Source organism: Phallusia mammillata, chromosome 4 (assembly GCF_965637545.1).
Source record: "Phallusia mammillata chromosome 4, kaPhaMamm4.hap1.1, whole genome shotgun sequence".
NCBI lineage: Eukaryota > Metazoa > Chordata > Ascidiacea > Phlebobranchia > Ascidiidae > Phallusia > Phallusia mammillata.
In genome coordinates, this window is record NC_137255.1 from 30,532,867 (window position 1) to 30,558,811 (window position 25,945).

Sequence of the window (25,945 nt, forward strand, 5' to 3'; positions counted from 1 at the left end):
AAAAAAGATAAGTTAGCCTTTGCAAAACGATTTACCAGTATTACTTTAGTGTGTCCTTCGAATGACCGGCATTCCCTTGTTTTGCTTCCGACCAATGTGCCACCAGGTGTCCCACCCGAGCAATCATTAACCACAAATGTTTTGAGATGGTTCCCACAGAGTCTAGATTGTGGCCTAACATAAAAAAAACAATTCGGAATTAACCTTGAGTGTTGAGCATATATGCGTAAATTGAAAATCAAATTAAATCACAATATCTGCAAGTCACTTTTAAACATAAAATGTGACTGTGTCATTATTTTACAGTGACTTGCATATTTACGCTTTTTGTGGCGAACCCTTGTCGCACTTAAATAATTATTACCAATTCTAAATGAAAGAATAACAGCACATGTTTACTTTGCCTAACGATCATTCTAGCACTCTACCAAAATAAAGTTGGATTTGTCAATCCAAACAAAATAAATCACACTGGGTCGAAAACTTAATGTTTTTTGTCTATGTCTTTCTATTCTCTGATACTAATTTGCAGTACATGTTTATGTTACACACCAGTTTCGACATTTCACTGACGTAAGTAGAAACGATAATGAATATAAAGATGATTTTGTGTTGAAACAGTGTGCTTGTGACCCCAAAATAGCTCGCACTGGATTTTATAATAATTTTAAAACCCATAGTTGTCAATGTTTTTCAGTCAACGTGTGCAAAAGGTAGTGTTGAAGATTACGTAAATTGAGTCATAGCAACAAAAAACGCTAAAATAGTAAATGAAATAAGGTTGAAAAACAAATAACAGAACGGTTAATAGAAAATATAGAAAAAACTGGTCCGCAAACTAGATTGATTTTAGGCCTTCGCCGCTAACAGTTTGTTAAATTGTCCACAGCACATATAAGTACAAAAGGTAATATAACTTACATTGCACGATTGCAGCCACCGTCATTTTGTTTCTCACGCCACGACTGGTTGCTAAACATTGCCTTTTTCTTCAACTCAGTGGAGATTTGAAAACACTTCAGGGTTAACACGTTGATTGCCAGATGTGAAATACCTGATGGAACAACAATGTTTTGTCACTCATGGAAAAAGCAATTACAACATTTTTACAAACATACAGGAGTACAAATTGCACTGGTGTTTATACTTATAACGGTGTAGCGCGTCTACCGTCTATCCAACAATCATTTCCTTAACTTTGTCGCGCTTTTTAACGTCTGAACGTTGCGCAGCTTTTTGCGACTTGGTGAAAATTGTTGCGCAATTTTGCTGCTACGATTTTGGCCGGCGAAATAAACTCAAACACAATACTTATACCATGCACTACGTTTCAAATTGATGCATTTAATAGATGGTCACCTCTTAACAAACACACAATTTCGAGAATGTAATTGCAAAATTACAACACAAACTTACTTGTAGTTACAGAATGTTGCTAAAACCTTTGTTTCCTCTTTATTGTTGTTTAAATCGATGCAGTTTGCTTTAGGACGAGGTAGACATGCAACCGACTGCTCCACGTTAACCAGCAACTGAATGTGCTGTTGGTGACTTGTTGGCCTGAGTGAGTGATAATGGACAATATTCTATTGTTACAATGATACATTATTGCCATTGTTTCGCAATAGTTAAATCAATACATTAAATATAAGCAATGTGTATTTGCAAAAAACAAAACAAAAGCCAGTATTATTAATCCAACGGTTCCCAACCTGGTGTTCGCAGCCCTTATCAGTTCCGGTTCGTGTTCTTTCTTCCCACACAGTTTGTCTGCATTTGAGTGCTTTGTTCCTGTGTCCCCTGTGTCCCACCTCGAAATGCAAACATGAGATCGTCAATTCATTGCCTACAAATTGTTCTGTAACAGAAATAGTTGAGGATGATTGAATTAGAAATTAGTGTTGCGATGAACTAACTTACTAAGTGTGCTCGCACAAATTAATTTACAACAGCAGTCTACATTGCACAGAAACAGGACTACGAAGTTTTTGTCAATACGTCGTTACATCGAACAAGCGAAACAAAGTGAAACCTTAACCCTGTTTTTTTATTTACTACTGTATGTTCTGCAGCAGGGGTCTTTAACCTTTTTAGCTCAATCGCCCTCCTTTTTTAAGGCACTGGCTTAAAATCGCCTAAAATTATTTAGATGAACTCCTCGCCTTTTGGGCAATGTTGGCGGTTAGATAAATACAGCAACACGAAAGCTTCAGTTAACAATTAAAAAATAATTTAATTGCTATTACAATACGCAAGGTCCATTTCACGCTATACAAACGCATCTGAGAACAATTTGTTACATAATAGACAAAAAATGTTACGATTATGGGGCGATTGTCAACAAGAAGCACAGTTGCTTTAAAAAGTCGTACAACGCTGTGGGACAGTTAGCGTTAATTATGTCAAATCAGTGCTCTTGATAGATAACATCAACTGTTTTTTAGCTTAAGCTACACATAGCGTATGTTAGTTGTTAGCTAAAAATTGATCGGAATAAAATGTTCAATAACAGTTACATTTCAAGAGGTAGTTTGTGCTTCATAGTAGGCTATAGTTCTATGAAAGTACCGATACTGGTGGTAAGGTGATAATGCAGGAATGTAAGCAGGGATTTTCAGTGATGATAAACATTAAATCTAAAAATCGAAACCACTTGGTGCGCCCGGAAATGACTTTCGAAGCGCTGTTAGCAAATTTACACCTCGTATCGACCAATTGATGGACAGTAAACAAAAATCTCATTGAATTTAAATGTGGCCGGACTAAGGATCTGCAGGTCTGTAGGCACATTTTATAAGTGGCCCGAAAATCAGGGTTGCAGACTCAAAAATTAGAATTATCAGTGTTGCCAAATTACTGTCACAAAGAAAAGTGGCCTGGATTTTTGACTGGCCTGTAGGCACGTGCCTTCTTTGCTAATGGTTAATCCAGCACTGGTTTTGGTGCTTTAGTGGTTTTTAAATAGGCCAATATTATTATTCTAAATAAAATATGATTGGATCAAATTTGTTGTTCGACAAGAACTGGTACGCGTGGCAGTACAGAGCGTCCAAGAGGTACGGGTTCGTAAAAAGGTTGGGAATCCCTGCTCCAATGCAACAAACGTAGACGGCAAAGCAAATACTTTTACATTACAGGCATAGTAAACCATAAATGTTTTAAAAAAGTTTTACAATGCATGTCCTACATTTATCAAACAAACCAACCAACCCCAACTAATGTATAGTCTGTCCAGAAAAGTTTCCTTTACTCGATTATGCCTCATAGCATGTGATAGGGCTCACCGCGAAATTCCATGAATTGCCAGAACTGTGGCCAAAGATTGCAACGTAGATGAAATCCAACACAATCTGCATTCGAGTGCTTCGCTCCTGGTGTGTACCTCATATACATGTAGTATACCACCTGGTGTCCTACCAAAACAACCTGAGCTGAAGAAGCAGTCTACACAAGGAAAACGTGGTGTAAATGAATGTACGTATCCAGCAAAGCAATCAAAATCTTGCAAAAATAATTAAATTATTTGTGTCCTCTAGAAGGTTGTTTAAGTAGCAAAATACGACACGAAAGAAAAGTCCCCAAAAGCAGTGGTTCTTAAGCTTTTTGTAGTCACGGACCCCTTTTAAGAATTTTATAAGTCTGCGGACCCCCAACGCAATTTACCATGTGCCTTTTTATGTTTCACGTTTCTTGCATCATATCCTGCCATGCTTTTGAAGTATTTAAATCCGCCTAAACAGTCCCTTAAAATCAAAGTGATACTATTTCTGTTATATTTACTTTGACAAATTACTTGTCCTATAAAGTCTATTGTCCATGTGGGTTATGATGTCACAATAAGGAAGACAATCACAAAAAGTAATTGTTTTTGACATAATTAAGGTGTAGCCTAATAAACAGCGTGCACTCGTATGCAGGACTGTAAAAACGGTTGAGAGACTTAAAAATATTATTCTGTTGGTTAACGATACTTAACATATTCCCCTCCCTGGACCCCCTCAAACCATCTCCCTTGGGGGTCCGCGAACTCCAGGTTAAGAACCACTGTCCTAAAGCATTAAACTTTTAATGCTTGCATCAAAAGTAACACATTTTCACAAAAGCTCACCACTCTTCGTTTTGATCAATGGATCATTGAGAAGTAGAAGGGCAGATCAGGTCTTGCTGTCGCACTTGGTAAGCGCAGGTAATATCCTGCCAACAATTATAAGTGGTTAGAAACGTGTGTAAACTTTGTCAGTATCAACTTATTTGACCTTCAAGAGAATTATCAGGAAAAACATTTAACATGTTAAAGTGCAGTAAAAAAAAACATCTTACCAGTATTTCGTAACTAAAACATATTTTTCCTAATAAACAAGTTACATAACTTAACATTAAAGTGAAAACTTTCGGCTTCGGTTGAGCAGTAAACGTTAGGTGGCAAAATAGCATTAAACTGTGTAATGTTACGAGTTTAGGGTTAAGATTTGCAGATTAAAGAAGCACACAACAGCGAAATCTTCTTAATGTGCCCAAAATATTTAGCGTTGTTTCGGTTTGTTGTTTTTCATGCACTGTGTTTTTAATTAACGTACAAAACACATTCTACATTAATGTTATGACGCTTTAAAACTAACATATCTTTGTGGGTATATTCAGTGGTGGGATTCAGCCGGTTTGCAGTGGTTCCATAGAACCGTCTCACGAATTTATATGAGATCAGCGAACATGTTAGCATTACCGGTTACTGTCAATGGACTTTTTGTGACAGAACCGGCTGAAAAATATAACTTTTGGGATAGAACCAGCTGACAAAATAATTTGAATCCTACCACCGGGTATTTTTGTTAGTTGTCACAGTTACAGTTACAACCCCTGATAGGGGTTGATGATGTTTTTCAAAGAACATGTGATATTAAATAAAAATTAAAATAGTCTTTAAATATACAAATTATTTAGCGTGATTGGGTTTACAAAGTGCAGAAACAAAGTGCAGAAAGCCCGGCTGGTGGAAAAAACAGAAACGGCGGATTTAAGTGTGCTTATGTCGGCAACAGAGCGTGAAATATAGTAGAAAAGTAGAATTTAACTCGCCAAATTTTACGGTTATTTCACTTGGGCGCATAGAAGTGCAGGTTATAAACAGAACCACATAACGTCATAATAACGTGAGGTAATACCAGTGCCACAAAAGCACACTGCCGACTGACAACTTAGTATGGCACATTTATTCCATTATGTAACCTAAATTGTAAGATGTAATTTAAATAACACTACTAAAGCAAAGAAAAACCTTTTTATTCAATGTACTCTTTACATTGGTTTTCTCTGGGACTCACTAAAAACAACCACGCGTTTTTGTTACAAACTATTTTAAGGAAACGTCGATAAAACGTTCCATTATTGACGTCAGTAAGCCAAGACAGAAGCAATCTGGTCATCAATAGAAGAAAATAACAATGAATACAAACACAAATCATTATGTTATGAATACTTTAGGCGTAAAGTAACAGTATAATTTGTGATGTACTTTTCCACTTATCAATGGCATTGTTTACATGGCCGGAATAAATTTTATGGCAGCAAATTTTACAAAACTAATTTTGCTATATGCTTTAAAGCAGTGATTCCCCCCTTTTCGCATTGTCACCGCGTACCACCCGGCGTCCTAACTTTGCACCAACATGGCAAGTGATACGCAACCCGGTGTTTTAAATAATAAACGTTTACTGTCCGTACCAGAAATGCCATCCAGTGCCACTCACCAGTTTGTAACGACTGCATTAAAGTGTGCACAGGTGATTTTTTTTTACTTCGCTTGGTTTTATACAAAATTGCTATTGTGAGATTTTGTTTTGCGCGAGTAACCGAAGCAGCGCATATTTGACATGTAAATCATTTTCATTCGTGGTTAAAAATTTCAGTTCGATTCATCACAAATAATTCCCACGAACGACATCGTCATTGGAAACAAATTTTGGCATAGTTTATAATTTTTGGTTATTGGAACAACGAGACAACGCAAAATAAAAAGTAGGTAACAGATGAACGAGCTGCAGATGCGAGAGTCAAATTATGTCTTTCAGCATCAAACACTTCACACGATTACAAACTAGGACGATAATCTACTGCCAACAATATTAGCTTTTAAAAATAAGACAATAATGCATGTTCAGTGTAGATTACCTAAACCAGGGGTGGCCAACCGGTCGAGGCCTAGGAGCCATATTTTTTATTGCGTTACCACAAAGAGCCACATTAAATACATAAGCAGATATGTTCAATGCCTTCTCCCTTTCTCACACACAGATACCTGTGCTTAGCTAGATTTATTCCAAATGTCGCACACCAACATAATAATGACACAATTGGACTTGTACAGACCACGGCCAGTCATTTTCAACACCGTCTCTCACACAAAACTCTCATTTCAACGAATCTCACATACAAAATCAAATAAATTAAAAGATCCTTTTTGTCTCATTGTATTACTAACGTGCGGTGAGATTAATGTCTGGTGAATTGCTAAAATCATTTTTGTTTCTTTTTTGCCATTTTGAAGGCTAACTTGACAAAAATTGTTTACTTAAAAAAGATTTTCCCTGGTGAAAAACTTTGCGGTATTTTCAGCTAATGCGCATGCGCCCCAAACGTAGGCGCCGAGTTTAACAAAAATGCAAAGTGGCGAAACTAAATTCATTGCGACGTCACTAATGCATTTACCACCAACAGTTGCTTAAATCTGTATCGGACTCTGGATTTCATGATCAAACTTTGGACTTTAAATTCAAACATTTGTCACATGTGTTTTGTTTTCTTGCAACGTTTTCATCGACCTTTCGCTCATAAGTGTTTGCAATATCTTAAACAACATTTCACACGTAAGTGATTGCAAACTATGGCAGAACATAATAAGCATTTCGCGTGTACGTGTTATGCAACTAATCTCGTGACACTATCGCTATATAAACAAGCATTTCAAAACCTAAAAGATAGAGGATGGAGAACACAGAAGACAGTAAGATAATAAGTAAGTGCTGTTTGGTACTGGTGTTCGCTGTTGTTTTGTTTCGCTGAAATATAGACTTGTAAATATTAAAGGTAATGCTTGGCGTCATTTGGACTTGATTTATGCGGCGTTAGATTTGTCTAGTCAGATTGGAGCCAGATTCGGAGTGTTCCTATTGTCTACCTTTCATAGGTCAGTGCAAATCAAACCTAAGACAAACTTCCTGTAAAATACAACGTTCGTTATAACCCGAAAACCAACGGATTGAAGCACTATTATTTTACTTGGTACACTTTGTTGTAAATATTGCTGTTGCTTTGTGTCTCATTCGCATTGTACGCAACAATAAGCAACCATTCATTGTTCAACAATTGAATATATGAGATCACAATCAAGACATTTGCCACGAAAGGTTGCAGTTTTATGGCAAGGTTTGTGACCATTTCGATGTTAAGTTTGTTTGAAAGCAAAACTGTTGAAGCTTTACTTTAAATTCAACGATTTTTTTACCAGATCGCCTCATACTAACCAAAATATACACAGTAGGCCCCAAACTTCGACAATGACGTAAGAGCCGCATATAACCAGGCGAAGAGCCGCATGCGGCCCCTGACCTAAACAATGCTCACTCTCGATTAGATGACATAAAATACACAAATACATGCAAACAACATACACCTCAAAGTAGACATAAACGCAGGATATATACATTTGGCTGAATGTATATATATACACGAATCAGTGTTAATAGCAGCTAAAGTTGCTTCAAAGCAAACTGTCGCAACAAAATTACTTTATAATTTGTTACTTGTTATTCCAAAACTTTCTCTTGCAGTCAGACAGTTTTGGTTTCAACTGGCAATCCAACGGCTTTCTTGTCCTGTGGCCCCGATTTGTCGTAATTTTGGATGATGACGATTACATTTTCCAGGCGCACTTTTTCTGCAAATCAACTGTAATCAAAACGAACAAGTTCTTATTGACAACTAAAAATCTTTACACATGCAGAAGTGCCAAGCAGTTTTACCAAGAAGATTTACTTCCTGTTTTATCAATATTACGTCAGAAAAATTAAAAAAAAAATTCCAATGTTGTTTCCGGGTGTTGAACAACACAGAACTGAACAAATGAACGTGCAAGATTAGACCAAACATTGTCGTCGTATAACTGATGTTCTGCAAAAATAGAGGAAAAAAAGTTTAACGAAAAAGTAATAAAATAGACCACAACCATAACCAATCAATCCCCTTGATTAATGCAGTAGTTAAAAAGGCTCCGGAATGAAGTAGCGTTTAAAACAAGTACACAGATTTGTATCTTTGCAAAGGACTTTGTGCGAGCTGATATGGAGCATACATAAATATTTCGTCAAAGCTATGATTGCTGCTACAAAAGACTTGACTTAAAAAAAGTGACTTAAAATCGGAGCTTAGAAAGTGTTCGGCATTAGGTGATAAGTGCAGTTATTTGGCACTCACGTACTAAACCTCTATACTACGCACTTTTAGTGTGTTTTATCACCGGTTTTGTGCCAACAAGCACTGGGATATCACTACAAATGTCGCACTTGCTAATACTGTGTGGTCAACCATTGCGGGAAAATGTAATCTTGCAAAATAAGGCGTCAGAAAACCAATTTAAATAATATCGAAGGTCAGGTTCAAATCTAAACTTTTTTGCCAAGCAAATACTAAACAGTGGGAAGGATTGAGTCATAATCGATAGTAATACTACAAAACTTTTCTGCTCAAACTAGGAGGGTAAAAAGCTGGTGCTGAGGTGACTGAGCAAACAATGTTCAGCTTTCACGAAATAATCTTTCTAGCACACTTCAAAAACAATATATACCTCAAAGCAGACATAAACGCAGGATATATACTTCTAGTTCAAGGGTGGGCAATTAGTTTTTAAGAGGCCACATAAAAAACCTGACTTGTGTTCGAGGGCCAAACCAACTAAAATTTGGGTAAACTTTATTCTACATTCTAGCGTTATAATTCTTATATTTATAGTTTGCATAAAAAATAAGGGGGCAAATTGACACGAAAAATAGCAATTTAGCTTTGCTATATTACGCTAAAATATTAAAATCCAAAGTTTTAATTCAATTAGGTTCAAATTCGCGCTTAGGCTTTCTAGTTTGTAAAAATCAGGTTTACGTGTTTTTCTCCAAACCCTGCTCTATTATTTTGACACAAAAGAGCACTATGGGCTTTATCGCGTAACAATGGGTTGAACAACTTGTGTTTTATAACCATTTTGACCAGCATCACACGTAGCTGTTCGCCTACGCACGTGCATCACTACGTAATCATATTTATAACAAATGGGTTTTTAAAATAACAGCAAAATTCCCGTACTTCATGCGTAGCATAAATAAACCTACATTGAATTTATGTTTTAATTTACTTAAACCGGACAAGGACAGCCAACGCGCCGGGTGTGGCCCGCGGGCCGTACAATGTCCAGATCTGTGTTAGCTGAATGTATATATACACGAATCAGTGTTAATAGCAGCTAAAGTTGCTTCAAAGCAAACTGTCGCAACAAAGTGACTTTATAATTTGTTACTTGTTATTCCAAAACTTTTCTCTTTTGTTTACATGGCTGTAAACGTTAAAGTAGGTGAGAATTCGAAGTTAAAAAAACATGAAATTTACCTGACGTGTACATCCAAATTAGTCAACCACAGCATCACAGAATTTGCAGTCAGACAGTTTGGGTTTCAACTGGCAGTCCAACGGCTTTCTTGTCCTGTGGCCCCGACTTGTCGTAATTTTGGATGGCGACGATTACATTTTCCAGGCGCACTTTGCCTGCAAATCAAATGTAATCAAAACAAACAAGTTCTTATTAACAACTAAACCTTTACACCGATGATAAAACACATGCAGAAGTGCCAAGCAGTTTGACCAAGAAGATTCTTTTCCTGTTTTATCAATATTACGTCAAAAAATTAAAACAAACTTACCATTGTTGTTTCCGGGTGTTGAACAACACAGAACTGAACAAATGAACGTGCAAGATTAGACCAAACATTATCGTCGTATAAATGAAGTTCTGTAAAAATAGAGGAAAAAAAGTTTAACGAAAAAGTAATAAAATAGAAAACAACCATAACTAATCAATCCCCTTGATTAATGCAGTAGTTAAAAAGGCTCCGGAATGAAGTAGCGTTTAAAACAAGTACACAGATTTGTATCTTTGCAAAGGACTTTGTGCGAGCTGATATGGAGCATACATAAATATTTCGTCAAAGCTATGATTGCTGCTACAAAAGACTTGACTTAAAAAAAGTGACTTAAAATCGGAGCTTAGAAAGTGTTCGGCATTAGGTGATAAGTGCAGTTATTTGGCACTCACGTACTAAACCTCTATATTACGCACTTTTAGTGTGTTTTATCACCGCTTTTGCCCAACAAGCACTGGGATATCACTACAAATGTCGCACTTGGTAATACTGTGTGGTCAACCATTGCGGGAAAATGTAATCTTGCAAAAAAACAAAGGCGTCAGAAAGTCGAACAAATTCAAATAACACCGAAGGTCAGGTTCAAAAACTTTTTTTGGCAAGCAAATACTAAACCAAGCAAATAATAAACAGTGGGTAGGATTGAGCCATAATCGATAGTAATACTACAAAACTTTTCTGCCCAAACTAGGAGGGTAATAATACTGATGCAGAGGTGGCTGAGCGAACAACGTTCAGCTTTCACGAAATAATCTTTCAAACGCAGTTCACAAATGCCACATCCAAATATTCACAGAAATATTGTAAATACATTTACAAAATTACAACACAATAATTTATATTTTCTACGTTTAATCCAAAACTGTCTGCATTCTAATGATTCGCTTCTCGTATTTGCCTCGTATTCATGTAGTATGCCACCAGGTGTCCTACCAGAGCAACCAGCACTGACGTGGCAGTCTGCACAAGGAAAATGTTGTAAAGCAATTAATGTGCGATCTTCACATACAAAACGCTGCATGGAATACATTTTCAGTAACATTCTTTGTAGCTGCCCGAAGGTTATTTGTTCGAAAAACGCCACAAAACAAAACTACATATTGTATTAGTAACTTACAAGGTATATTCGCACAAATTAAGTTACCCTTTTTTTCTTTTCTTAGGAACACGTCGTTCACTCGAACAAGCGTTTCGGCTGACTTTTCGAGTTTCTATCAAAAGAAACGTTTCTATTAAAAGTAAAAAGGAAAAGGAAACTTTAGCCTGTAGTGACGACACGCATTACGTTTGCAAGAAACGCCTTTTTTCTCGTTTTGCCTTTTTCCTGCGTTTTGTTTTCGTCTCTCGTTTTGGCGTGTCCAGGCTCATTCTTAACAGGACACGCTCAATAAAAGCAACTTCGCTACATATTGGTGACCGCCGACTACAAGATACGTTTTATCTTGCTTCAAAGATGACAAATGAAGAAAACGCTGTGTCTATTAAACTGCCAACTTTTTGGGCAGAACAGCCAAGGATTTGGTTTCAACAAACCGAAGCACAATTCGCCCTAAAGAGAATTACCTGCGACCAAACCAAGTACTATTATGTGGTCGCATCACTTGATCAACAAACAGCAAGTAGGTTGATTGACTTATTAGAAGAACCACCAGAAGAAGGAAAATACACCACGATTAAACAGCGACTTCTGAGTGTATTCAGTCTTTCCGAATATGAAAGAGCCGCAAAATTATTCCGTATAAACGATCTCGGAGATAAGAAGCCGTCGCAACTTATGGATGAGATGCTGTCTCTGATGTGTGGTCATGTTAACTGCTTTTTGTTTCGATTTATATTCTTGCAATCTTTGCCAGAAGATATACGTTTGATTCTAGCAAAAGAAAGCTTTGATGATCCTCGGAAACTTGCTCTACGAGCTGATATGCTTTGGCAGGCGAAAGGGCATGAGTTGCAAATATCAAAAATCAACAAACGGGATGTAGAAGTGCCCAGAAACTACACGTTCCGGTCTAAAAAGCAGTCTGGACTATGCTTTTATCACGAGCGTTTTGGTGAAAAAGCTATAAAGTGTCAGAAACCTTGCAGTTGGCAGGGAAACTTACCAGCCGGTCGCTCCTAACATCTTCAGCGACCGGCCAAATCAACAATTTGTTTTATGTGTGGGATAAAAATACCTGTCAACGCTTTTTAGTTGACACAGGGGCGGAGATTAGTGTTTATCCTGCGTCTGCGTTTCAGCGCAGGAATTGCCCTCGTGGTAAAGAACTTCAAGCTGCCAATGGCACCCGCATCTTAACATACGGCAAGAAGCAACTTCAGTTGGATTTAACAATTGGAAGGTTTTCCTGGAATTTCACGTTGGCGCAAGTTTCTAGACCACTCCTTGGTGCTGACTTCTTGCGCGCGCATTCCTTGATTGTCGACCTCAAGCACAATTGCCTGTTGAATGCTAAATTGTTCTCGAGCATTCCTTTGCATGCCGCCAAGCAAGCTGCCCCCAAGCTGAACAACATTGCCTTAAACACAGACGCATACGCGAAGCTTCTTTCTAAATTTCCGGTGATTACAGCACCCACTTTACCATCCACGCCGCCAAAACACAACGTCAAACATCACATCGTGACAACAGGGCCACCGGTGCATTCAAGGGCTCGCCGATTGTCTCCTGAAAAACTGGCTATAGCCAAGCAAGAATTCAAAAAAAATGCTTGACATGGGAATAATTCGAAGATCAGCTAGTCCCTGGGCTTCGCCCCTACATATGGTTCCCAAAGATGGTACAGGCTGGCGCCCTTGTGGCGATTATCGCAGGTTAAATGCAATAACAGAACCAGACCGATACACACTGCCACACATTCAAGATTTTTCAGCAGGTCTGGCTGGCTCAAAGATATTTTCAAAAATAGACTTGGTCAAGGGTTACCACCAAGTTCCAGTAGCACAAGAAGATATTCCAAAGACGGCAGTTATAACGCCTTTTGGTTTGTTCGAGTTTCTGCGAATGCCATTCGGTATGAAGAATTCCGCGCAGGTTTTTCAACGATTGATGGACAGCATATGCCAGTCGCTCAATTTTGCATTTGTTTACTTAGACGACATTCTGATAGCAAGTAAATCCAAGAAGCAACATCTTTCTCATCTTGAGGAGATTTTTCAGCATTTATCTGCAAATGGACTGGTAGTCAATTTAAATAAATGCTTATTTGGGAAAACTCACATTGAGTTTCTTGGTCATCGCATTGATGCAAACGGAGCTAAACCTCTGACAAGCAAGGTCGCAGCTATTCAACGCTTTCAACGCCCACACACAATTAAAGGTCTGCAGCAATTTGCAGGAATGGTAAATTTCTACCATCGCTTTATTCCTTCGGCCGCAAGCATTATGCTACCAATTTATAAAGCTCTTTCAAAAATGGCTAAACAGTTGGTTTGGACAAAAGAACTGCAGTCCAGTTTTGATGAGGCGAAAACTGCTTTAGCTAAAGCAGTTACACTTGTTCACCCGCAGCCACAAGCACCTGTATCATTAACCACGGACGCATCGGATCATGCTATAGGCGGGGTTCTAGAACAAAGGGTTAATGGCTCCTGGGAGCCTCTTGCGTTTTTCAGTCGTCAATTAAGACAAGCTGAGAAGAAATACAGCACGTTTGACCGAGAACTACTCGCTTTGCATCTAGCAATTCGACACTTTCGCTATTTTCTGGAAGGAAGAGCATTTACTGCATACACCGACCACAAACCACTAACTTTTGCTTTCAAAAAGGTCGCAGAACCTTGGTCAGCTCGACAGCAAAGGCATTTGACTAATATTTCTGAATATACAACTGATGTGCAGCACATAAAAGGCAAGAACAATGTTGTAGCAGATGCTCTTTCTCGGTCATACATGGCATCAGTCCGACAACAAACAATCGATTTGGATTATCACCAGTTAGCAGAAGCTCAACATTGCGACGAAGTTGAAGCATATCGCACAGCTGTGACATCGCTTAATTTAGAAGATGTTCCCATTGGTCCATCGCAAACTACTGTGTTGTGTGACACATCCACCGGTTCTCCCCGACCAATAGTCCCCTCAAGCTGGAAGCGAAAAGTGTTTGATGCTGTACACGGATTATGTCACCCATCTGTGCGTACTACACAGAAGATTATGTCCGACAAATTTGCATGGCATGGAATTAACAAGGAAGTTCGCTTATGGGTGCAGCAATGCATCGAATGTCAGAGGGCGAAAATTCATCGTCACGTGAAGGCGCCACTGGAAGAGTTTGCTGTTCCAAACATACGATTCAGTCACATACACGTGGACATTGTCGGACCTTTGCCTGAATCAAGAGGTGCAAAGTATCTTTTTACAATAATAGATCGTTATACCCGATGGCCGGAGGCAATTCCGATAGCAGAAGCCACAACCGTTAGTTGTGCAAGGGCAATAGCTTTTCACTGGATAGCAAGATTTGGAGTTCCGAGTCTTATCACATCAGACAGAGGACCACAATTTACGTCCAATCTGTGGAAGGAAGTCTGCCAAATGTTGGGCACCAAACATCAATGCACTACCGCATTTCACCCACAGTCTAATGGCCTGGTTGAACGCTTCCACAGGCACCTCAAGACTGCATTAGTTGCACGACTTACAGACGTAAATTGGTGCGACGAGTTACCGTGGGTGCTTTTGAGTATACGCACTTTACCCAAAGAAGATCTGAAGACCTCCAGTGCAGAATTGGTGTACGGCTCAACCATACCAATTCCAGGAGATTTCATTCCACCTACACAGCAAGAACCCCTGCCCAACGAATATGTGCGAACGTTGCGCAAGGCACTGTCGAGATTGCTACCGGTGCCAACATCACGCCATTGTAATCCTAAACATTCTGTACCGCAATTGTTATTACGTTGTCAATTTGTTTTCGTTCGTAGGGATTCTTACAAACCCCCACTTAATCCTCCTTACGAAGGTCCTTTTAAGGTTCAACAGCGCCATGAAAAATATTTTGTTTTATATGTCGGGGGTAATCAACAAACTGTGTCTATTGATCGTTTGAAGCCAGCAATAATTGATGTTTCGCAGCCGTTGCCAACCCCAAATATAAAAAAACGGGGACGTCCTCGCAAAATTTAAAAGTCGTTTCTGGGGGGAGCTGTGTAGTGACGACACGCATTACGTTTGCAAGAAACGCCTTTTTTCTCGTTTTGCCTTTTTCCTGCGTTTTGTTTTCGTCTCTCGTTTTGGCGTGTCCAGGCTCATTCTTAACAGGACACGCTCAATAAAAGCAACTTCGCTACAAGCCCTGTTTTTAAAATCCCTATTTTCTGCAATTAAACTTTGTAAGTTCTATTTTACCCCAAAGCCTAAAATAAAACTATCATCAATAGATTATGGGGCGTTTGTCGAGGAATAGGTACAACAAACGTACAACAAACGTAGAAGGCAAAGCAAAAACTTTTACATTACGGGCAGGGCAACCGCTATTTCCTGGGCAAGCGCTGAAATAGCAGTCTACATAAAAAAATGTGCCACTTTCACATACAAAACAGTGCATGGAATACAAAGCAGTCAAACTTTTTCAAAAAGAAAACATTTAGCGTAGCTGCTTGAAGGTTGCTTATGTAGCAAAATGCGCTACAAAACGAAAGCCCCCTATAGCCTTAAAATCAGTTTAATTGCTTGCGTTAAAACATAACATGTTAACACCAAAGCTCACCACAATCATTCTTGACCAACACAGAGAAACTGGACCATGAAGAAGTAGATGGGCAGATCAGGTCTTGCTGTCGCAGTTGGTAGTCGCAGGTAATGTCCTGTCAACCAATGTATGTGGTTAGAAACGTGTGTAAATTATTTAAGTTCCAGTTATGAGTTGCGAAATTCGCCTTGGCAGAATACCACGAATCTACCTTTAAAGCAGACACTAGTTGAGAGTTTTGGAGATATAAGCCGAAGCCGAGATTGCACATTTTTTCATGAAGCTCTACATCTTGTAACGAAGCTCGAAAATTGAGTTTTTATCGCTATCCACACATGATAAACTTATCTTGCGCAGCAAAGTTTGCTTATTTTAGAAATTTTTAAAAATTAACAAAAAAATGATATGTTAAACAAACTTGTAACAATATTAGATAAAAAACATTAGTTCTGGACGTCGATTTTTGTTGTTTTATAGCGACACAATATCACTAGTGCGCAACGTTAAAACGTTATGGAGAGCAAGACAGTGGATGGCAGAACTGGTGGATGACGGCTATACGCGCCGCAGCCACACCGTATTATAAACTGTTAAGTGACTGGGGCTCACATGAATGTAAGGTTGGTGCATTGAGGTTAAACACGACTGACGGAAACGATAGTGGGACAAGTCGAGGGGGCCCTATAAACTAACTACCCGTGTTAGTAAAAGATGGTGGGATTCGACAGGAAAAAAACACCAAAAGAAACCTTGCCGGATAGTTAACTTTACAACAATAATCATAATGTAATAATGTATAACATCACGTGTCCACAAAAATATTACTGCAAAACGTACAATACAAGCAAGCTATAAATTGTGAATGGAAAAGTATAAAATGAAAAGCACGAAAATACCACCTCTGAAAAGTTTTGCGAATGGTTAGGTCTGCAGCTTAAGTGATAGAAGAGTGAAAAGGAATATTTCGAATGCGTTCTAAGACAGAGTTTACGGATGGGCAACAGACCGTAAAAATGTTGAGTTGAAAAGTACAAAGCGGAATATAACTAATCCTGGATTGTTTTGCGACGAGTTATCGTTGAATTTCGCTGCACAATAAAAAGAAGGTTTTGCTAAAACCTCAAAACGAAAATAACCCGAGACGAGTTCTATGACATGTTTTCTCGGTATAATACAAGCCACGAAAGTGCTTAGGTTGTCAAAAAGCCGTTACTATTACAGTTTTTGCAACACTAAATTAAAACGCCAAACAGTACAAATATTTGCTAGAAAACAGTTGTATATGCCTGACAAAATATCATATATATACCTTATAAAACTATAACATAATTTTACTATCTCATAATCAACCAGAATTTCTAGAGTGATAGTCTGGTAGCATATAATTTAATCGATTAAGTTAGCAAAATAAGAACCAGCAATGTTGCAGTTTATTGCTAGCAAAAAGTGATAAAACGAAGTTTATAGTTTATTAAAACTCCATCAAGGGACAAAACTTGAATGCAAATTTCGGTTGAGAACTGAGGTGGTGTTTGGGCAAATTACAAAGTTCTGAAACTAAACAATTATTTTTATGATGTCCAACTTATTTCAGGTGTTAATATTATGCCAAGTAACCTTTTTGTGTCGTTAAAATATTTGAAAATAAATTCGACTCGCAAATGAAAGCACAAGCTAATAATGAAGAATGTCTTGTTTCCTATAAACCAGAAACAATGTTTGGTATTTACATGTTAAAAACAGCTTTGCATTCGCTCCGAGACAACGGGTTTACAGCTCCTTTGATGGGCAACAGACTGTAAAAAAGTTTGCAGGTTTGAAATATAAGCCCGCAACTTAAGGGATAACCGAATGGATAAACTTCATTAACAATTGAACGGGAAAACACCCGAAATAATCCACAGTTTAAAATAAAAAAATCAGTGTGTTAACAAGTTACAAAACTTAATATTAAAGTACAAACTTTCGCGTTGGGTTGGGCTTTAAAGTTTTGGTGGCAAAATAGCATGAAAGTAAAACCACGACTGTATAATGTTACGAGTTTAGATTTAAGATTTGCAGGTTAAAAACAGACACATTAATGTGCATAAATTGTTTAGCGTTGATGAGTTTATTGTTTTTCATGCACTGTGTCTTTAATTAATGCGCAAAACACATCTTACGGTTATGTTGTGACGTTTTGAAACTAACATATCTGTGTGGGTATATTTGTTTGTTGTCACAGCTACAATCCCTGATAGGCGTTTATGGTATATTTGAAAGATCATAGGGTATTTGAGCTTATATTCGGCACGGATGTCGAATATAATAAAACACTGTGGCACAAGTAGATTGGACATATTTGATTAGCTTTAAATATAATAATAGAACAAAACAATTGCTGTGTTGCATTAAATGTCCGGTAAACTGTGACAAACACGTCAAAACGATGTTAACACCCCAAACAGTTTTGCAAACAAAACCACAAACGATTTCTCTGAAGTATGTGAAAATGATTTTCGCGTTTGACGGGATGTTCCAGTCGCTATGTTCAGCAACAAACGGTTGCAGAGTGGAAATTACTAGGCGGAATAATCCATCTATGTGGCGTAACTGAGCTCTAAGGATTTGGACATATATGACACAGAACAGAAACGCACGATAACCGAACTTCAATAAAACATGTCAAACACTGGGATTGCCGCAAATCAGAACAAACTTGTGTGAATTCATATGGTAACTTTTTTGGTAACGGTATAACCTTACGTAATCGAAATTGCAATACGAGACACCTAACGGCAACACTTATTCTGTGGGAATGTCTGTTGCGTGTCAACAAACGTTTACATGTCAAATGACAAGGGTATTTTAAGTATTTAATTCGTATTCCATGAGGAGCAGAAAGAATGTTAGTGAGATAACATGCATTGGGTCGCGGAAGAAAAGCATCAGATTTGTTTGTAATTTTGATCAATTTGCAAATCCTGTTTATTTCAGGAACAAAGCTATGATGCAAATGTGAGAGTTAACTACAACTGACAACATCGGCAAACACAGTATCTTGCAGATGCTTACAATTGCACATATGTGACAGACAATTACAATACTCAAGCTTATTGAAACGTTGTATTATCGAGGCCAACAAAACAAAACGCATAATTTTGCCAGAAACAGACATTATCTTACTAAAGCCTTTTTAGATAAAAAGCATAAAAAGAAAAAGAAAAAAAAAACTTTGACATTATGCCAAGCAAATGTAATGTGTTGAGCTAATGAAAAAGGTGTTTCAGCAAAAACAACAGTTGCGTTCACGACAATCTTGGGTACATGATTGTTTCATCAACAAATACTTGATCTTTACCCAGAGGCTGTCAAATTAAACTTTTTTTAACTATAAAAATACAGCGCGCCTGGCACGTATCTGTAGAATAGAAAACCAAATAGAATGTCACGCAACAAGGAAATGCAACGACAGGGCGCGAAAGAAAATTTTGTGCGTTTTATTACCGTGTTTGTGTTAGTAAGCACCGGGATTTCACAATAATTTTGCAACCATGGTTATCACTGGTTTGAAGTTAACGATTACAAAAAAGTATTGTTTGCTGACTACGCTAAACGCATTATAGCAAATTTAAATCACACAGGTAAACAAATCAATAAAATTGCAATGAAACGGGTTTGAACACAAATAACAAAGATACAGAATAGAAACATTCCCAAATAAATACTTAACAATCGTTGTGTTTTAAAACTGGTTCCGATTTACCTAATTGGAATCAATTTTTTTACCTAATTGGAATCGGCGGTAATTGGAATCAATTTTGATAGTTATGAAAAATATTTCAGCACAAAACTTGATAACATAAAATAAATGAAGTCCAGTTTATTAACACAAGCATAGAAGTTTTATGTAACTCATATATGCTGTGGGTAAGCAAACAATGTTTAACCTATGCTAACAATCTCTAGCCCACCTCTTCATCAATGTTAAAACTACAGTAACTACAAAACTATACATGCCGCAAACTAGGTTGATTTTGGGCCTATGGTAACAGTTTGTTAAATTGCCCACAGCACATATAAGTACAAAAGATAATATAACTTACTTTGATAGCTTATTTTGCCCCTTGTCTTATACACGATTCCTTCACTCAACCAAGTTCGCGCTTCTTTAGTCGACATCAAGCACTTGCAGCCTTTATAGCAAACTGTAAACCGCCATTTGTTTCTCGCGTCACGACTGGTTGCTGAGCAGCGCCTTTTTCTCCATCTCGGTTGAGATTTGAAAACACGTTTGCTCCAGGCTTGACACGTTGTTTGCCTAATGTACCTGATGGAACAACATTGTTGTGTCACTCATTTGAACAGTAGTACTAACAATATTTTTAACAGACAAGAGTAAATTCAAATTTAGCTGCGGAAAATGCACACTGTTTCGACCTATAAGGTCTCATCAGTGCAGCTGGCGACAAGGGATCTGCCGTATTGGCTTGTGTAGCCATCCATTGGCACTCAAGTTTGTTGGGAGTAATAGTGTAAAAAAGCATCTCTCGCCTATTTTGTGCGATGCCACAACTGGTCTGCTCCACAGAGGAAATTGGAAAGAGGTTTCCAAGTAGTTGCTTGGCCGTGTAATTCAAAAAACATTTCATTACTGGAAGGGTGGTTTAGCACATATTGCCTTTGCCCCTGCACTATAACCTATTTTGAAACGGTTATATATTCTACACTTATTTTGTAATCGGCGTATTTAACAAATTTTTCATCTTGAATGAAATTCAGACATTGTTTAATAAGTTAATGCCTTTTCAGAGGCTAAGGGGGTAACTGATGGGACTGCAGGGCGAAACGTGAAAATTGACACATGTAGGGTAAATATAGTAGGGGCCTAGTATTGTAAATGATGGCTATGACGAAATTGTCCTGATTTCATTCAACTCGGCCAACGTTAACAATTGCACCCATTTTAGGGGTTAATGTGGTAAAGATGTGGGACTTACAAAGTAAAACACATCAATGGACGATGTATTCTATAAACCGTCCTAATTTCATTCAATTCGTACTCTTTCAAATCAATCAAAGATTTGTGGCCAAAAGTGCTGGGACAAACTTCAGGGCAGAAAAAACAAAAACAAAAAACTGAGTAAAATCAGGATACGGAAGGGATCCATATTTACTATTTTATTATCTACTTAATCGACTTATGCATTCGAACTTAGAAATTACCACGGTAATAATCGGTTTTGTTAATTTAAAACTATTTTCCTATTTGCCAATTGCCTGTTGATGTCATACCACTGAAAAAAAAAAAACTAAATTGTGTTTAAACATTTTGACTCATATATTCGTTTTCGTTACAAGCTTTTCAAATACTAATATCGACTATTCTAAATGAATTCCTGCATTTAAAAATAAATAAATGTAGGCACATAAGTACAGCACGACGTCGGCAAAGCCGTTACCTGAAACTATTTTAATAAAAAATACGATGTGCACCATGTATTGCACTAAACCTGGATAATTTTAACTTACCAATCGCTACTTAATGTTGACTCTTTTGACGCAAATAATTGATACAACAGCTCACCACTCTTCTTCTTGATCAATACAGAGAAACTGGAGCATGGAGAAGTAGAAGGGCAGATCAGGTCTTGCTGTAGCACTTGGTAGTCCGATGTATGTCCTGTCAAGAAATACATGATTTAAATATGTAATGGAGCATGGACAGAGAAGTAGAAGGGCAAATAAATTTAGCGGAATGAAGTGTTTTGTTCCTGTTTCGCCGGTGACACATACAGTTCGAAGTGCTTTGCTCTCTGTCTAGGTCTCATCTTCAATTCATATGCCATAAGGTGTCACACTAGAGCAAATATTATCCGCAAATGCCTTCTGCAAAACGAAAATAGTTTTATTGACAGTAAATATAAATTAAATGGATAAAATGAACCAGGCCCAATGTCATTTACTCCAATATCACAAAAATGGATGACAGGACAACCTTATATTAAAAAATTTCTATCAAATCATGCCCCAAAAAAGATCCCCTTATTCGACAATGGCTCCTAAGCATGGTAGGTTAACAGCTAACTACGAAAGCCAAGCGTATGATACAACCGTTAAGCAATTTTAATGAAAATAAAAATAAATTTCAAAAAGGGCACAATTCGTCTATACTTTTACATTACGGGCATAGTAAAGCACAAATGTTTTAAATACGTTTTTACAATGTACGTACTAGCTTTTCCCAACAAACCAACTAACCCCAACCAATCTAGTACAGTGGTTCTTAACCTTTATATAACGACCGAACCCCGGTTAAGAACCACTGATCTAGTATCATGTCCAGAACAGTTTTCCTTGCTCGACTATGCCTTACAGTATTCGATATGGGCTTACCACGAAATCCATGAGCATCATACAATGGGTAAGAAAATTGGGTAAAACAAAAACAAGTTTCAGAATTAGCACCTGAGAATCAATTGCCACCACATTTGCCTATAACGTCACGCAGATAAAATCCAACGCACTCTGTATTCGAGTGCTTCGCTCCTGGCCTGTGCCTCATATACATGTAGTATGCCACCAGGTGTCCTACCAGAGCAACCTGCACTGAAATAGCAGTCTACACAAGAAACATGTTGTAGGTCAATGAATGTGCGACCTTTACATACAAAACACTACATGGAATACATATCCAGCAAAGTTCCCAGCTCCTTCAAAAAGAAAACATATATCGTAGCTGCTTGAAGGTTGCTTAGGTAGCAAAATACGCCACAAAACGAGTCTCCTATAGCCTTGAAAGCAGTTTTAATGCTTTCGTTGAAACATAATATGTTAACACAAAAGCTCACCATTTCACTTCTTGACAAACACAGTGAAACTGGAGCATGGAGAAGTAGATGGACAGATCAGGTCTTGTTGTCGCACTTGGTAAGCGCAGGTAATGTCCTGTCAACAAATATAGGTGATTAGAATTGTGTGTAAACGTTGTCAGTATCAAGTCATTGATTGAAACTCAAGTGCCTGTAATGAGTTGCGAAATTCGCCTTGACAGGTTTACCACAAAGTCTGTCATCAAAGCAGACACTAGCTGAGAGATTTGGCCGAAATCGAAATGGTACAATTTGTTTGGAAGCTATACATCTTGTAACGAAGCTCGAAAATTGAGTTTTTATCGCTATCCACACATGATAAACTTATCTTGCGCAGCAAAGTTTGCTTATTTGAGAAATTTTTAAACATTAACAAAAAAATAATATGTTAAACAAACTTGTGATAATATTAGATAAAAAACATTAGTTCTGGACGTTGATTTTTGCTGTTGTTTTATAGCGGCACAGTAGCACTAGTGCGCAACGTTAAAACGTTATGGAGGGCAAAACAGTGAAGGGCGCTATAGGATAATGGCTGAACGGGGTATTATACCGTATTATAAAGTGTTAAGTGACTGGGGCTCACATAAATGTAAGGTTGGTGCATTGAGGTTAAACACGACTGAGGGAACCGATGGTGGGACAAGTCGAGGGGGCCCTATAAACTAACCACCCGTGTTAGTAAAAGAGGGTGGGGTTCAACAGAAAAAAAAACTCCGAAAGAAACCTTGCTGGATAGTTAGATAGATTGAAATAGTAATCATCATGTAATAATGTATAACATCAGGTGTCCAAAAAATATCACTTCAAAAGGTAAGGTACGATACAAGCAATCTATAAATTGTGAACGGAAAAATATTAAGAGGAAAATACCACCACTGAAAAGTTTTACGAATGGTTAGGTCTGCAGCTTAAGTGATGATAGGGTATATTTCAAATGCTAGGACGTGGTTTGTGGAAGCTTAGGTCGGCCACAGACTGGAAAAAATGCTGAGGGGAAAAGTGCAAAGCGGAATATAACTAATCCTGGAATGTTTTGCGACGAGTTAGCGTTGGATTTCGCTGCACAATAAAAAAAGGTTTTGCCAAAATCCCGAAAACGCAAATAAACGCAGACCACTTCTATGACATGTTTTCTCGGTAAAATACAAGCGACGAAACTGCTATGGTCGGCAAAAAGCCGTTACTATTAAAGAGTTGAAAATTTTCTAAGCAATATAAACTTGACATTATCTTAAATTGGAACTGGGGTATAGGCCTATAACTTACGGTTACAGAAGTAGGAAATACCTTTAACACAATTTACAGCAACTCGTTTTCGTATTCTATGAACTGATAATACCAAACATCTCGGATTATTACAAAAGAAACCACTATTGTGAGATTTATGGGAATACAGGAAATTCGGAAATTTTGGGGCTTGGATTCAGACTAATGACGACTTTGGTAATATCGCCGATAACACAGTCGTTTTCCTTCTATTTATCCAGTTAAATTAAAGTTGTTAAAGCCGTTTCCAACACTAAATTAGAAGATTAATCAGAAAATAAATTGCAAACATTACGAAGTCTGAAATATTTATTAGATTGATACAAAATAAGTTTTGTTCTAGAGAAGAGTGTAAAAACTAAGGTTACAGTATATTGAAACCCCAACAAGCGATAAACTTGAATGATTGTGGTTGGGTTTGGACAAGTTAAAGAGCCCTAATATTATTCCAAGTAACCTGCTTTTTTCAAATTTAAACATGAAAATTTTATAAAGTATTTTAATTCAGATCTAATGACTATGCAGTGGACCTTGCCAACATAGAGACATAAAACAAGTATTTCTTCGTGTCGCAAATGCAAGCGCAAGCTAATCACAAGAAATGTCTACATTCCTCTAGGAAACGAAACTTGGTATTTACAGGAATAAACAGCTTTGCATTCGCGCCGAGACAGGGGGTTAACGGCTACTTGGACGGGCAACAGACTGTGAAAAAGTTAAAGAATGAAAACTACCGAGCAGAGTTTAACACACTGTATTGTTTTGCAACTTGTTTTGCAAAAAATGTAAGACTACAATTCAAGGGATAAACGAAGGGATAAACGAATGGATAAACTTCGAAAATAATTGAACGAAAACTTTGCCTTACAAAACTTTAACATAATTGTAATATCCCATCTTCGAACAAAATTTCTGAAATGATTGGCTGATCGCATATTATTGAATTGATTAAATTTGCAAACATCAATCATAAAACTAAGGTTACAGTATATTGAAAATTGAAACCCTATCAAGGAACAAAACTTGAATGCAAAATTCGGCTGAGAACTGAGGTTAGGTTTGGGGTAAATACACAGTTCTTATATTAAACAATTATTTTCGTGAGATGTAACTTATTTCGGATGTTAATATTGCCAAAAAAATATTGTTTTAAAAAACTGTTTTCTACAAAAACATGAAAACTTTAGTAAGTAATTTAATTCAGAACTAATGAGCATTTTAACTTTTTTCACTTTGCAGTGGACCTTGGCCACATAGAGACACAAAACAAGTATATCTTCGACTCGCAAATACTTGCACAATGTAATCACGAGAAATGTCTACATTCCTCTAGGAAACGAAACTTGGTATTTACAGGTTGAAAACAGCTTTGCTTTCGCGCCGAGACAACGGGTTTACGGCTACTTTGATGGGCAACAGACTGTGAAAAAGTTATAGGGTAAAAATCTACCGAGCGAAATTGCAACTTGAGAGATAACCGAATGGATAAACTTCATAAACAACTGAACGAAAATACGCCCGTAATATTCTAGAGTTTGACATAAAAAATCAATGTCTTTTTTGGGGAAAACAATACTTGCGTACGACACATGTGATCAGAAAAACGCTTAACACGTAAAAATGCAGTAAAAGTAAACCATTTTATTTTGCAACTTGTGTTATGATGCGAGTTTACAGTTAACGTCTGCAGCCTGAAAACAAACACAGAATTGAAATATTTCTTGTAATAAACACTAAATGTCGTCGTATCAATTATTTAGCGTTGATTGGTGGGTTGGTGTTTTCATGCACTCAATGCGCAACCCCTGATAGACGTTAATGATGTATTTGAAAAGACATGTGATATTTAGGCTTTTATGCGGTACTGATGTCGATTGCAACAGAACACTATGGTGTACGTAGATTGAAAATATTTGTTCACATACAATAATACACCCAAACAAAGGATGTGTTGCATTACAAATAACCTCCTCACAAGTAATGTCGTAACAAAAAAGTAAACTGATTAATATTTTTACAATGTTACTTTTTCGCAATCAGATGTCCAGTAAATTGTGACAAACACGTCAAAACGATTGTTACCAAAACTAAAGTGATAACTCCCAAACAGTGTCAAAAACAAAACTACAAACTAAACTTTCGCAACCTTCGCAAGGTTTCGCAACTGGAA

General features: G+C 37.5%; 1 protein-coding gene across 1 annotated transcript in view; it reads right to left on the minus strand.

The window, feature by feature from the left end:
• Positions 1 to 11,870, minus strand: part of LOC145222983 (vacuolar protein sorting-associated protein 33B-like) — a 148,557-nt gene extending 136,687 nt beyond the window's left edge. The window contains exon 1 of the mRNA XM_080089261.1: positions 11,867 to 11,870. The gene's annotated coding sequence lies outside the window, so the exon portion shown is untranslated. The remainder of the gene's footprint in view (positions 1 to 11,866) is intronic.
• Positions 11,871 to 25,945: the final 14,075 nt, after the last annotated feature.